Source organism: Dendrobates tinctorius, unplaced genomic scaffold (assembly GCF_039654945.1).
Source record: "Dendrobates tinctorius isolate UK_male_01 unplaced genomic scaffold, ASM3965494v1 ptg000126l, whole genome shotgun sequence".
NCBI lineage: Eukaryota > Metazoa > Chordata > Amphibia > Anura > Dendrobatidae > Dendrobates > Dendrobates tinctorius.
The window spans coordinates 27,125,793-27,135,521 of NW_027361794.1; the positions used below are offsets into that span (position 1 = coordinate 27,125,793).

At 41.7% G+C, this 9,729-nt stretch overlaps 1 pseudogene; it reads right to left on the reverse strand.

Moving 5' to 3' along the window:
* The window catches only part of LOC141047206 (uncharacterized), a 312,027-nt pseudogene that overhangs the window by 36,286 nt on the left and 266,012 nt on the right, over positions 1 to 9,729 (reverse strand).

Genomic DNA, 9,729 nt, shown 5'->3' on the forward strand with positions numbered 1-9,729 from the left:
CCTCCGGTGTCTGCTGCAGGACCATTAGTATCCATGCAACCTCGGGGACCGGGCCCCGGCCTTGCGCTTAGAACTTCTAGGAAGGGTTCTCTTCTAACCCACGTCCTCTGTTCTCTTTTACTCCTCACGTTCCGTACTAATCTTTCTTTCTATGGAAAATCAGGCTTTCAGTCTATGTTGCTCTCTGTCTCTTCCTTTCCCGTGCCAGCAGACCCAGGTCACTGGGATATGCTGCAGCACTTCCATCCATCTATCCCTCTCTCCGGGGATCTTCTTCTCTTTCCTTACTCAACAACTGACTCCTCTCCCAAACTCTCCTCGCTCTCTCTAATGTAAACTAAACTCCACCCAGCACGTTTCGTGTTCCAAGCAGGGAGCCACCAATGGGTGCTTTGCTACACTCCAAGCAGGGAGCCGCCGAAGGTGCTTTGCTACACTACTTTGTGGTGTGGGGTGCAGGTGTTGGAGTGTGGTCAGGAGTTTCCACCTTACCTGAATGGTGGGGTACCACACCTCAGGAGGAGGTGCAGTACCTCTGTGGCGGCTGAGCCTCAGGAGCGCCACATCAGCATGTTGTTTCCTTTTAGCCTTAGGGAGATTGGCCAGTCTGTACAGGAATTTAACCCTGCTGTGTCCTTCACAGATTAGGTTCCCCAGCCTATCCCATGCTGGCAGGTCCTATATTAGGCAGCTCCACCATCCGCCCTCTGCTTGATGTTGATTCCTAGGCAGTTCACTTTGCCTGTTGTACCTCACACTCGAGTCTCTGACCCACCAATCAGCTGAGGTAGTCTTGGGGACTACCCTGGAGTAGTTCCTGGTGTCTACCGGCTGTCCAGCCTATCCTCTGCACCAGTAGCTCTAGTGAAGTCCTGGTGGACACCTAGTTAGACCTCTTTAGAGTAAGCCTGGCCGATGGTGCAGTGGGTCCACATCCACCAATGTTACACCAAGTAACTGTGCACACCTCACAACTTTTGAAGCACAGAAAGAGGCACAGATCATGCGACGCGCATAGCAGCAAATTTTGGCATCACCCTAATCCACGGCCATTTACCACTGCTTTCTCCCTCGGCAGGAGGAGTTGTCAGAGGGACACTGGTAGTGAGGAAAATTCAGCAGACGCCTGAGACTGCAGGGTGTAGACCCAAATCCGGGACTGTCCGCTGTATCCGGGACAGTTGGGACTGGAGATGAGCAGGTGGCTTCATGGCTCTCTGGTCCAGCGTGCGTGGGACCTGGGGATTATTTTTTGTGCCGTCATTCACAGTCGGAGCCTCCAGAACGTTCTCCTCTTTATGTAGCGTCACTATACGACACCCGGCTTATTTGTGTCTGTAAGGCCGTGTTCACACACTGCAAAAATAGGGTGTTTTTGTTTTCTGCAGGATCCGCACCATCTCCAATAACGATCTTCTCCCCCTTATTTGATGAGTTCTTGGTGCAGAGGTGAAGCTGCGGTTATAATGCGCTTTTTAGAGGACAGAAAAGCTTTGATTCTGCACTTAATAAAGTTTCTGCAGTTTTTTACCTGCGATTTTAGACACATAGAAGAGAAGAAAAAGGCCCAAATCGGCACAGATCAGCCGCGTCCTCGGGCGCACAGCGGGCGCCTTTTATGGTAAAGTAGTTTTTATTAAGGATTTATTTACATAAATGGGGTAAAGAAAAAGGGGCGACAGATTATAAATACCCAGTAATACAGACAAGAACCAAACAACAGCAAAAAAGAGAAATGTAAAGTCATGAAAGAGAGAGAGGCAGAATAAAGGGGAGAAAGGGTTAAGGAGGAGAAAGGGTTAAGGAGGAGACTGGGAAAGGAAAAATAGGGTTTGTTAACCCCTTAGAGACCTTGCCCTTTTTCATTTTTGCGCTTCTGTTTTTCGCTCCCCTTCTTCCCACAGACATAACTTTTTTATGTTTCCGTCAGTATGGCCATGTTAGGACTTGTTGTTTGCGGGACAAGTTGTGCTTTGGAACGACATCATTGGTTTTACCATATCGTGTACTCAAAAATGGGAAAAAAATTCCAAGGGCGGTGAAATTGCAAACAAAGTGTAATGCCACAACTTTTTTGGGATTTTCTTTTTACCATATTCACCAAATGCTAAGACTGCCCTGCCATTAGATTCTCCAAGTCATTACAAGGTCATAGACACCAAACAGGTCTCAGTTCTTTTGTATTTAAGTGGTAAAAAAATCCAAAAATTGTTGGAAAAAAATTGCTCCATTTTCGTGATTTGGGGTTGGGTGAGGGCTTATTGTTTGCGCGCCCAGCTGATGTTTTTATTGATCCCATTTTGGTGCAGATACGATCTTTTCATCATCCATTATTGCATTTTAATTCAATGTCGCGGTGACCAAAAAACCTTAATTCTGGCATTTTGCTTTTTTTTTCTCACTACGCCGCCTAGTGATCGGGTTGTTCCTTTCTTTATGGATAGATCGGGCGATTCTGAACGCGGCGATACCAAACTTGTGTATGTTTTATTTTTCTTTTGTTTTATTTTGAATGGTGCGAAAGGGGGGGGGGATTTGAACTGTTATATTTTTTTATTTTTTTAATATTTTTAAAAACATTTTTTTACTTTTGGCCTGCTTCAATAGTTTCCATAACTCTGCAAAGGAATACGTGGATTTCATCCGCGCTGCCCAAATGATGAACTTCCAGAATGTTAATAACGTTTGACAGTAGTTTATTCTACGCGTTTCAAGGTTTTTTGAACCTCTTCTTCAGGAAATACCACATGAAGCATACACAGGTGATGCATTAAGTACACACAGATTTAAAAAAATGAGCTCCAGTCAGATGACAGATGTCAAAGTTCATAGTTAGCAGACAGTATAAATATTCATAGTAAGAGTTAGAAGCTGTTCTTATATTCACATGTCTATTATAATTTCACAGGTTGTTGAACAAAAGGAAAAAAATAAGGAAAAATAAAAAACACATATATACTGAGCAAGAAAAGCAAATCTCGGACACGAACTCCTAGAGATCTGCCTCAGCTTCCTCCAGCTCTGCCGCCCGACAATCAGACCACTCGGCTATACTAACAAGCTCCTGCACGCGGATCCGATGTGGAAGAGACATAGGATGAAATAAACCATTAGATAAACATTAAATTGTAAGGATCTAAATTTTAATCAATTAAAAAAAAAATGTTTTATTAATAAAAAAATAATATACATTTTTTTTAAATCTCAGGTTCGGCTTATTATAAAAAAAAAGGAATCGCTCATCTGTAAAAGCTCAGTGGCAGAGTGGGAAGGACGATGTGCTCCACACCCGCAATATTGTGCACACACTCAGGATCGCACCGCAGGAGGAGCACACGGCGCTTCTCCCAATACCACACGGCTGTTACATCTCCCGCACAGAGTCAGATTATACAGCGACCGGTGTAAGTCACATCCCAAAGTTTAAAAACTCACTCCTTCAGCAGCGTTATTAACACCACCTGAGGATAGCAAATCATGTCAGGGGATGATTTCTTTAGGACAAAGGAATGATTGGTTCTATATAAATATTTCTGAGAGGAATATTAACAAACTTAGAAAAATATATATATATACCAGTAATCATTTTTATAATTGTACTGGGGTCCACAGACAGTCCGGAGAGAGGAGAGGGTTAATGCTCTGTAGAACTACTATTTCTCTGGAGTGGAGATAGAGTAGAAAAAATTGATAAAACAGTGTTTCGGGCTTTCCCTTACCCGCTCTGCGGGAAAAAGAGAGAGTGAAGCTCTATATGTAATTATGGTGTAAAATGTATCAGGAAGGACCAAGAACACCTAACAAGGGGGACAAATACTTGGCGTTACTCATCCCATTTTCTTTTTCAAACCAATTTTATTAAGGGGTTTTACAATAGTGAGGAAAAAGGGGTCTCAGGGAGGGGATGGGAGGGTGAGGAGGGAAGGGAAAAAAGGGGGGGAAGGACCAAATGGTCCGAACAAGTTTTTATTTTCAAGACATTAGCGGTGTAGTATAATTAACTGGGTTATTTTATAACCAGAACAATACTATAACTATATGTTTAACAGCCGCCAGATTATCTCTGGAACAGAGAAAAGAACAAACAACAAAGTATCAGTGCAGCAATTGCTGTAGAGTTAGCTTGAGGGAAATAATGCAATCCATCTGAACCATTTGCGGGAGAAATGGCCAATATTATTGTTAATAGTGGCTAGTTTTAGTTCAAAAGATTTATGTAGGGAGATTTTGTCTCTTATATCTTCAATGGTTGGAATGTCCGGTCGTTTCCAATGAAAAGCTATGGAACTTTTGGTAATAAGAAGGATATGAAATATTAAAGGGGGAAGAGTTTGATTTAGTTCTTGTGGGGTGATAGATAGCAAGGCCAGTTGAGGTGAGAGGGTGATGGGTTTTTGGAGAAGGGAGTTTATTAGGAGAGAGATATCTCTCCAAAGAGATTTGATCACCGGACAAAACCACAATATATGAAGAAGGTTCCCGTGTTGTCCGCATCCTCTCCAGCATAATGGGGAGATCTCTGGATATATCCTGGCTAGTCTGGCTGGGGTATAGTACCAACGGGAGATGATTTTCTGATGGGTTTCCAGAAGAGACATAGATAACGTGGCGGACATAGAGGAGGAACAAGCCTGCTCCCAGTCTGCTGCCCCTGGGCTTATCCCAAGTTCCGTCTCCCACTTAATTATATTATTTGTTTTGATGAATTCGTGGCTCTTATTGAACCACAAATAAATGTACGAAACCCTCCAGAAAAGGCAATGGTTTATGTTGTTAGTGAGATTAAAGAAAGGTTCAGAGGGTTTAGCGTCTTTCTTCCTAAGTGTAGTTGCTAATTCTTTTAGTTGAATATAGTCATAAAATGCTGATGATGGAATACTGAACTTGTGTTTCATATCGCTAAAGGAAGAGATGTGATTGTGTCCACAAAGATCCTTTAATTTTTTGACACCATGGTCGGACCAGATGGAGGGCAGTTCTAGCTGAAAAAGAGACGCAATTACGTTAAGGGATAAAGGTCCTAACGGGTCAGTATTAGTGAGGCCTTTTTGTTGTTTAGCTAAGAGACCCCAAGCTTCTAGTGTTGCGCGGAAGATTGGATGCGTGATGGAATGTACCTTTTTGAGAAGGATAGACTCCAAGACGAGAAGGGAAGGAGACCTATTGTTGTTTAACGCCTTTTCAATGTTGACCCATGCCGGAGGGTCCTCGGTTGACCACCAAGGGAGGCTGTTTTTGACAAGGAGTGAGGAATAGTAAGCTGAGATATTCGGAAGGCCAGCTCCACCAAATCTCCTGTTGCCATATAAAATATTTTTTGCAACTCTGGCTTTTTTCCCGTTCCAAACAAAGTTGTTTGTCATGGATTGAAGGTTGGTAAGGGCGGGGGTGGAAATGGGTAAAGGGAGTGATCTAAAAAGATATACTATTTTGGGGAGGATATAGGCTTTAAATGTTATAATTTTACCCCACCAAGAGAGGTTTTTCTCCCCATATATTTTTAGGTCTTTTGAGATGGTCTCTGTAAGGGATTTTAGGTTCAGAGGCATGAGGGAAGGGATATTATTGGTAAATTTAAGTCCCAAATATGTAATGTAGTCTGAAGTCCAGCTCCAAGGACAAGAGCGGCTGATGGAGTTAATTTGGTCGCTGTCTAAATGAAGGGATAGCATCTTGGATTTTGAAAAGTTGACTTTGAAACAGGAAATGTCCGAAAACTTCAGCAGAAGTTCTTGGACTTTAACAATTGATTTGATTGGATCTGACAGGGTGAGAATGTCGTCTGCGAAGAGGCATATTTTATATTCTTTATCACCTGCTTTAATGCCATGAATATCCGGGTTATCTCTGATAGACTGAGCTAGGTGTTCAATTGCCAGGGCAAACAGTAGAGGGGAAAGTGGGCAACCCTGCCTTGTACCATTGGATATTTGGAGGACTTTTGAAAGGTGATTGTTAACGTAAACTTTGGCCGATGGTGCAGTGTATAATGCTCTAATGCTAGTGATTAGTTCATGATGAAAGCCAAATTTGGCTAGAGTGGCGAACAAGTAGTCCCAATTTAATCTGTCGAAGGCCTTTTCGGCGTCAAGAGAAACTATAATGGATTTGGTTTTATGTGTATTAATGAGTTTCATAAGGTTGATCAATCTTCTGGTGCCGTCTGTAGATTGTCTATTGATTATAAACCCGATTTGATCTTTGTTGATTAGCTTAGGGAGTATGGAGTTCAGTCTGTTTGATAATAATTTAGCATATAGTTTGATGTCTGTATTTATTAACGAAATTGGCCGAAAGTTTTTCATGAGGGTTGTGTCCGAATTGGGTTTGGGGATAAGAATAAGGGTGGCCTCGAGCATTTCCTTGGGGAAATAGCCCAAAGTAGAAGCTGTGTTAAAAATTTTCGTCAAGTGGGGTGCAAGGATTTCGGCAAAAGTTTTATAGTAATTATTCGTAAACCCGTCAGGGCCGGGAGCTTTGAAGGTTTTAAGGTGCTTTATTGCATCTAGAGTTTCTTTTTCAGTGAAAGGAGATGATAGGGTAAATTTGTCAACTTCATCTAGTTTCGGGAGATTAATTTTGGTTAGAAAAGAAGTGATATCTGAATGACTTGGAGAGGGGAGGGAGGAATTTTGATTGATGTTGTAGAGATTCTCATAGAATGTAGCGAAGGAGTTAGCTATGTCCTGTGGGTGGGACAAGGGGGTATTTTTGGTGGAGAGAATGGTGTCAATCCTGTTTTTCCGTCTAGAATTTTTCAAGATGTTAGTCATATAGCGGGATGGCCGATTTAGATTCTGGTATTGTTTAAAGCGGTGGTTTTTAACTGCTGAGTCATGAAACGAGAAAATCAAGGCCCTAAGCTCCTGTCTTAACCTGGAGAGTTCTGAGCGTACGTCAATATCTGAATTGGGATTGTCGGTTATCATGGTTTCTTTGATTTTGATTTGATTCTGCAGATCTGTTATTTTTTCCCTGTTTGCCCTTTTATGTCTCGAGGATATCCTGATTAGGATTCCTCGCAGAACGGCCTTATGAGCATTCCAATAGGTGAAAGGGCTGGAAAGTTCAGTATCATTTTCTTTGAAGTAATTTCGTAAGGCTGTAGTAATCTCTGCATTATAGTGTGGAATATTGAGTAATGAGGAGTTGCATTTCCATAGGAACTGTTGGTTGGTGGCCGGGCCATCAGTGAATGTAGCTACTACTGGAGCGTGGTCAGAGACCGTTTTAGGGTGGATAGAGATGGAAGTAAATTTGGGAAGTGAGAAAATATCTGTTAAAATTAGGTCAATACGAGAAGCAGTGTGATGGACATCCGAATAATGACTATACTCGATTGAGGTCGTGTTTAGACAACGAAAAGTGTCAAAGAATTCGTTGTAATAAATCCAGTTGTTTAACGTTTCTGTTTTATGTCTATTGGGGGCGGAGGAATCCAATTTTCCATTTGGGACCATGTTAAAATCTCCTGCGAATATTAAGGAACCCTTCTTTATTAGGTTGATTTTCTTTAGAAGCTTATTTAAGAATCTAATTTGACCCGTGTTGGGGACGTAGACGTTTCCAATAGTAAAAATTGAGTTATTGATGCTACAAACTAGGATGTGATAATGGCCTTTCTCATCTCTTAGTTCTTCAATGAATTTAAAGTTGATGGAGTTTTTTATCATAGTAAGGACTCCTGCCTTTTTCTTTAATCCCGATGATTCATATATGTGGGGGAAGTTTTTGTGGGAAAAGTTAGGGTGAGCGCCTCTTTTAAATTTCGTTTCCTGAAGACACACAACATCAGAACCCAGCCTGTTGGTCTCATGATATATTACATGACGCTTTCTAGGGCTGTTCAGGCCCCTGACATTGTACGTGGCCAGGTTTATTTTCATTGTCAGTGTGGTGTTTTGTGGCTGAGAAGATACCTGTGATGCTGCTGTTCTTGGTGAGGTTGTGGCTGATGGAGAAGTTTAGGTTCAGATGGATAAGGTCAAGGGTGTATTGGCTGCAACTGAAACACACAATAAAGGAAAAAACAAGATAAATTAGCAACAAGTTTAGTCAGAATAAACTTATAGGGACCAACAGGAGCAGAATTCTAAGGCGAACTCTGCTCAGTTCGGGGGAAAGTTCGTGTGAGGATTTCCCGGCGACATCTTCTGAAGGGAGAAATACGCTCATCCAAGAATAGTCGAGGGAAGTAAAAGGTGGACGAACCTAGAGTCCAACTGATAACTAAACAATATATAAGGTAAACATTTTCGATGTGTTACTAAAGTATAGGCCTGTTGAAAGATAGTATTCCAAAGGATCGAGCCTGGAGGAAGAGTTATCATAACTATAATTATAATAATAATATATAAAGTGTTATTGTGTTGAATTTCCTTGGGCCTAAACAAGACCCATGAGTCCCTGAAGATCAAGTAGAAGATTTGGAGTCCGGAGACGCCGCAGGCTTGCTTCTAGGTTTAATGTTCATAGATTTGAGAAACTTGTGGCCTTCTTCCGCAGATAGTATAGCAGTAGTTTTACTACTGTGGTGGACCAACAATTTAAGGGGAAATCCCCACTTGTATGGTATGTTATTATCCCTCAAGGGAATGGTAATATCTTGGAAGGATTTCCTACCTTCGATTGTAGCTTTGGATAAATCTGTAAATATCTTGAGATGGGAAAATGGTTCTGGGAAGCCGCCATTGTCCCTGATGGTATTTTGAATCCTCTCTTTTATATGAAAGAAGTGGATCCTAAGAATGGTATCCCTCGGGGTATCCTTGGGTAGGTGGGCCGGCTTTGGTAATCTGTGGATTCTATCGATAATTGTCTCTTGGGGAATAAGTGACGGATCAATTTTCTTGAAGACTTTTTGAACATATTCCTCAAGCTTGGCAGGTGTGACAGATTCCGGGATGCCCCTGATTTTCACGTTATTCCTTCTACTTCTGTCTTCTAAATCTGCTAGTTTTCTTTCCAGCCTTATGAGTTCAGACTTCAGTTGCTGATTTTCGTCTGTAGACATCTCTGTTTGTTTTTCTAACGACACCATTCTGGATTCATGATTTTCCAGTTTTTGATTAAACGTTTCAAACGTAGACTTAAAGATTTTCATTTGTGACTCTAATGTGGATTCTAGAGTGAGCTTCAGGTTATTATTAATTTTGTCGGCCAGTGAGGCCATATAAGCCTCGATGGTGTCATGGCTCGTTTCAACATGAGAGTCCAGTTTTGGTCTGGATTTGTCTGGGCTGGTATTTGGTGTTGAAGCCCAAGAATCATTGTCCATGTCGTTTTTGGGGTCATTTAGAAAAGAAAGTTTCTCACTCCAAGCCCCCGGATTCCGTCTTTTTGAGGAAGCTGATGTATCCATGGAGTCAGTAATTTTGTGGGGCGTCCTGGATCTAGTAGGACTGATGGTATTCCCCAAATCGGAGGAAGGGTGAGATGATTGTCTCTTGTCTCTATCCAATTTGGCGGACATAGTAGTTGTGGAGGGAGTTTTTGGTTGTTTGAGGCTGTTTGATCTGTTTTGACTCATTTTATCGGTATGAATAGAACTAGGCTGCAGAGACAATGAGGGTGAGTTGGGAAGTGGTGGCAGCGACTTTCGTCACCCCTTTTTTTTTTTATTATTATTTTGTTTATTTATTTGTTTGTTTATTTGTTTATTATTTTAATTCTCTTTTGTTTTAGTTTGATTTCATGTATGGCAAAAACCGTCTGGGCAGTCCACCAGTG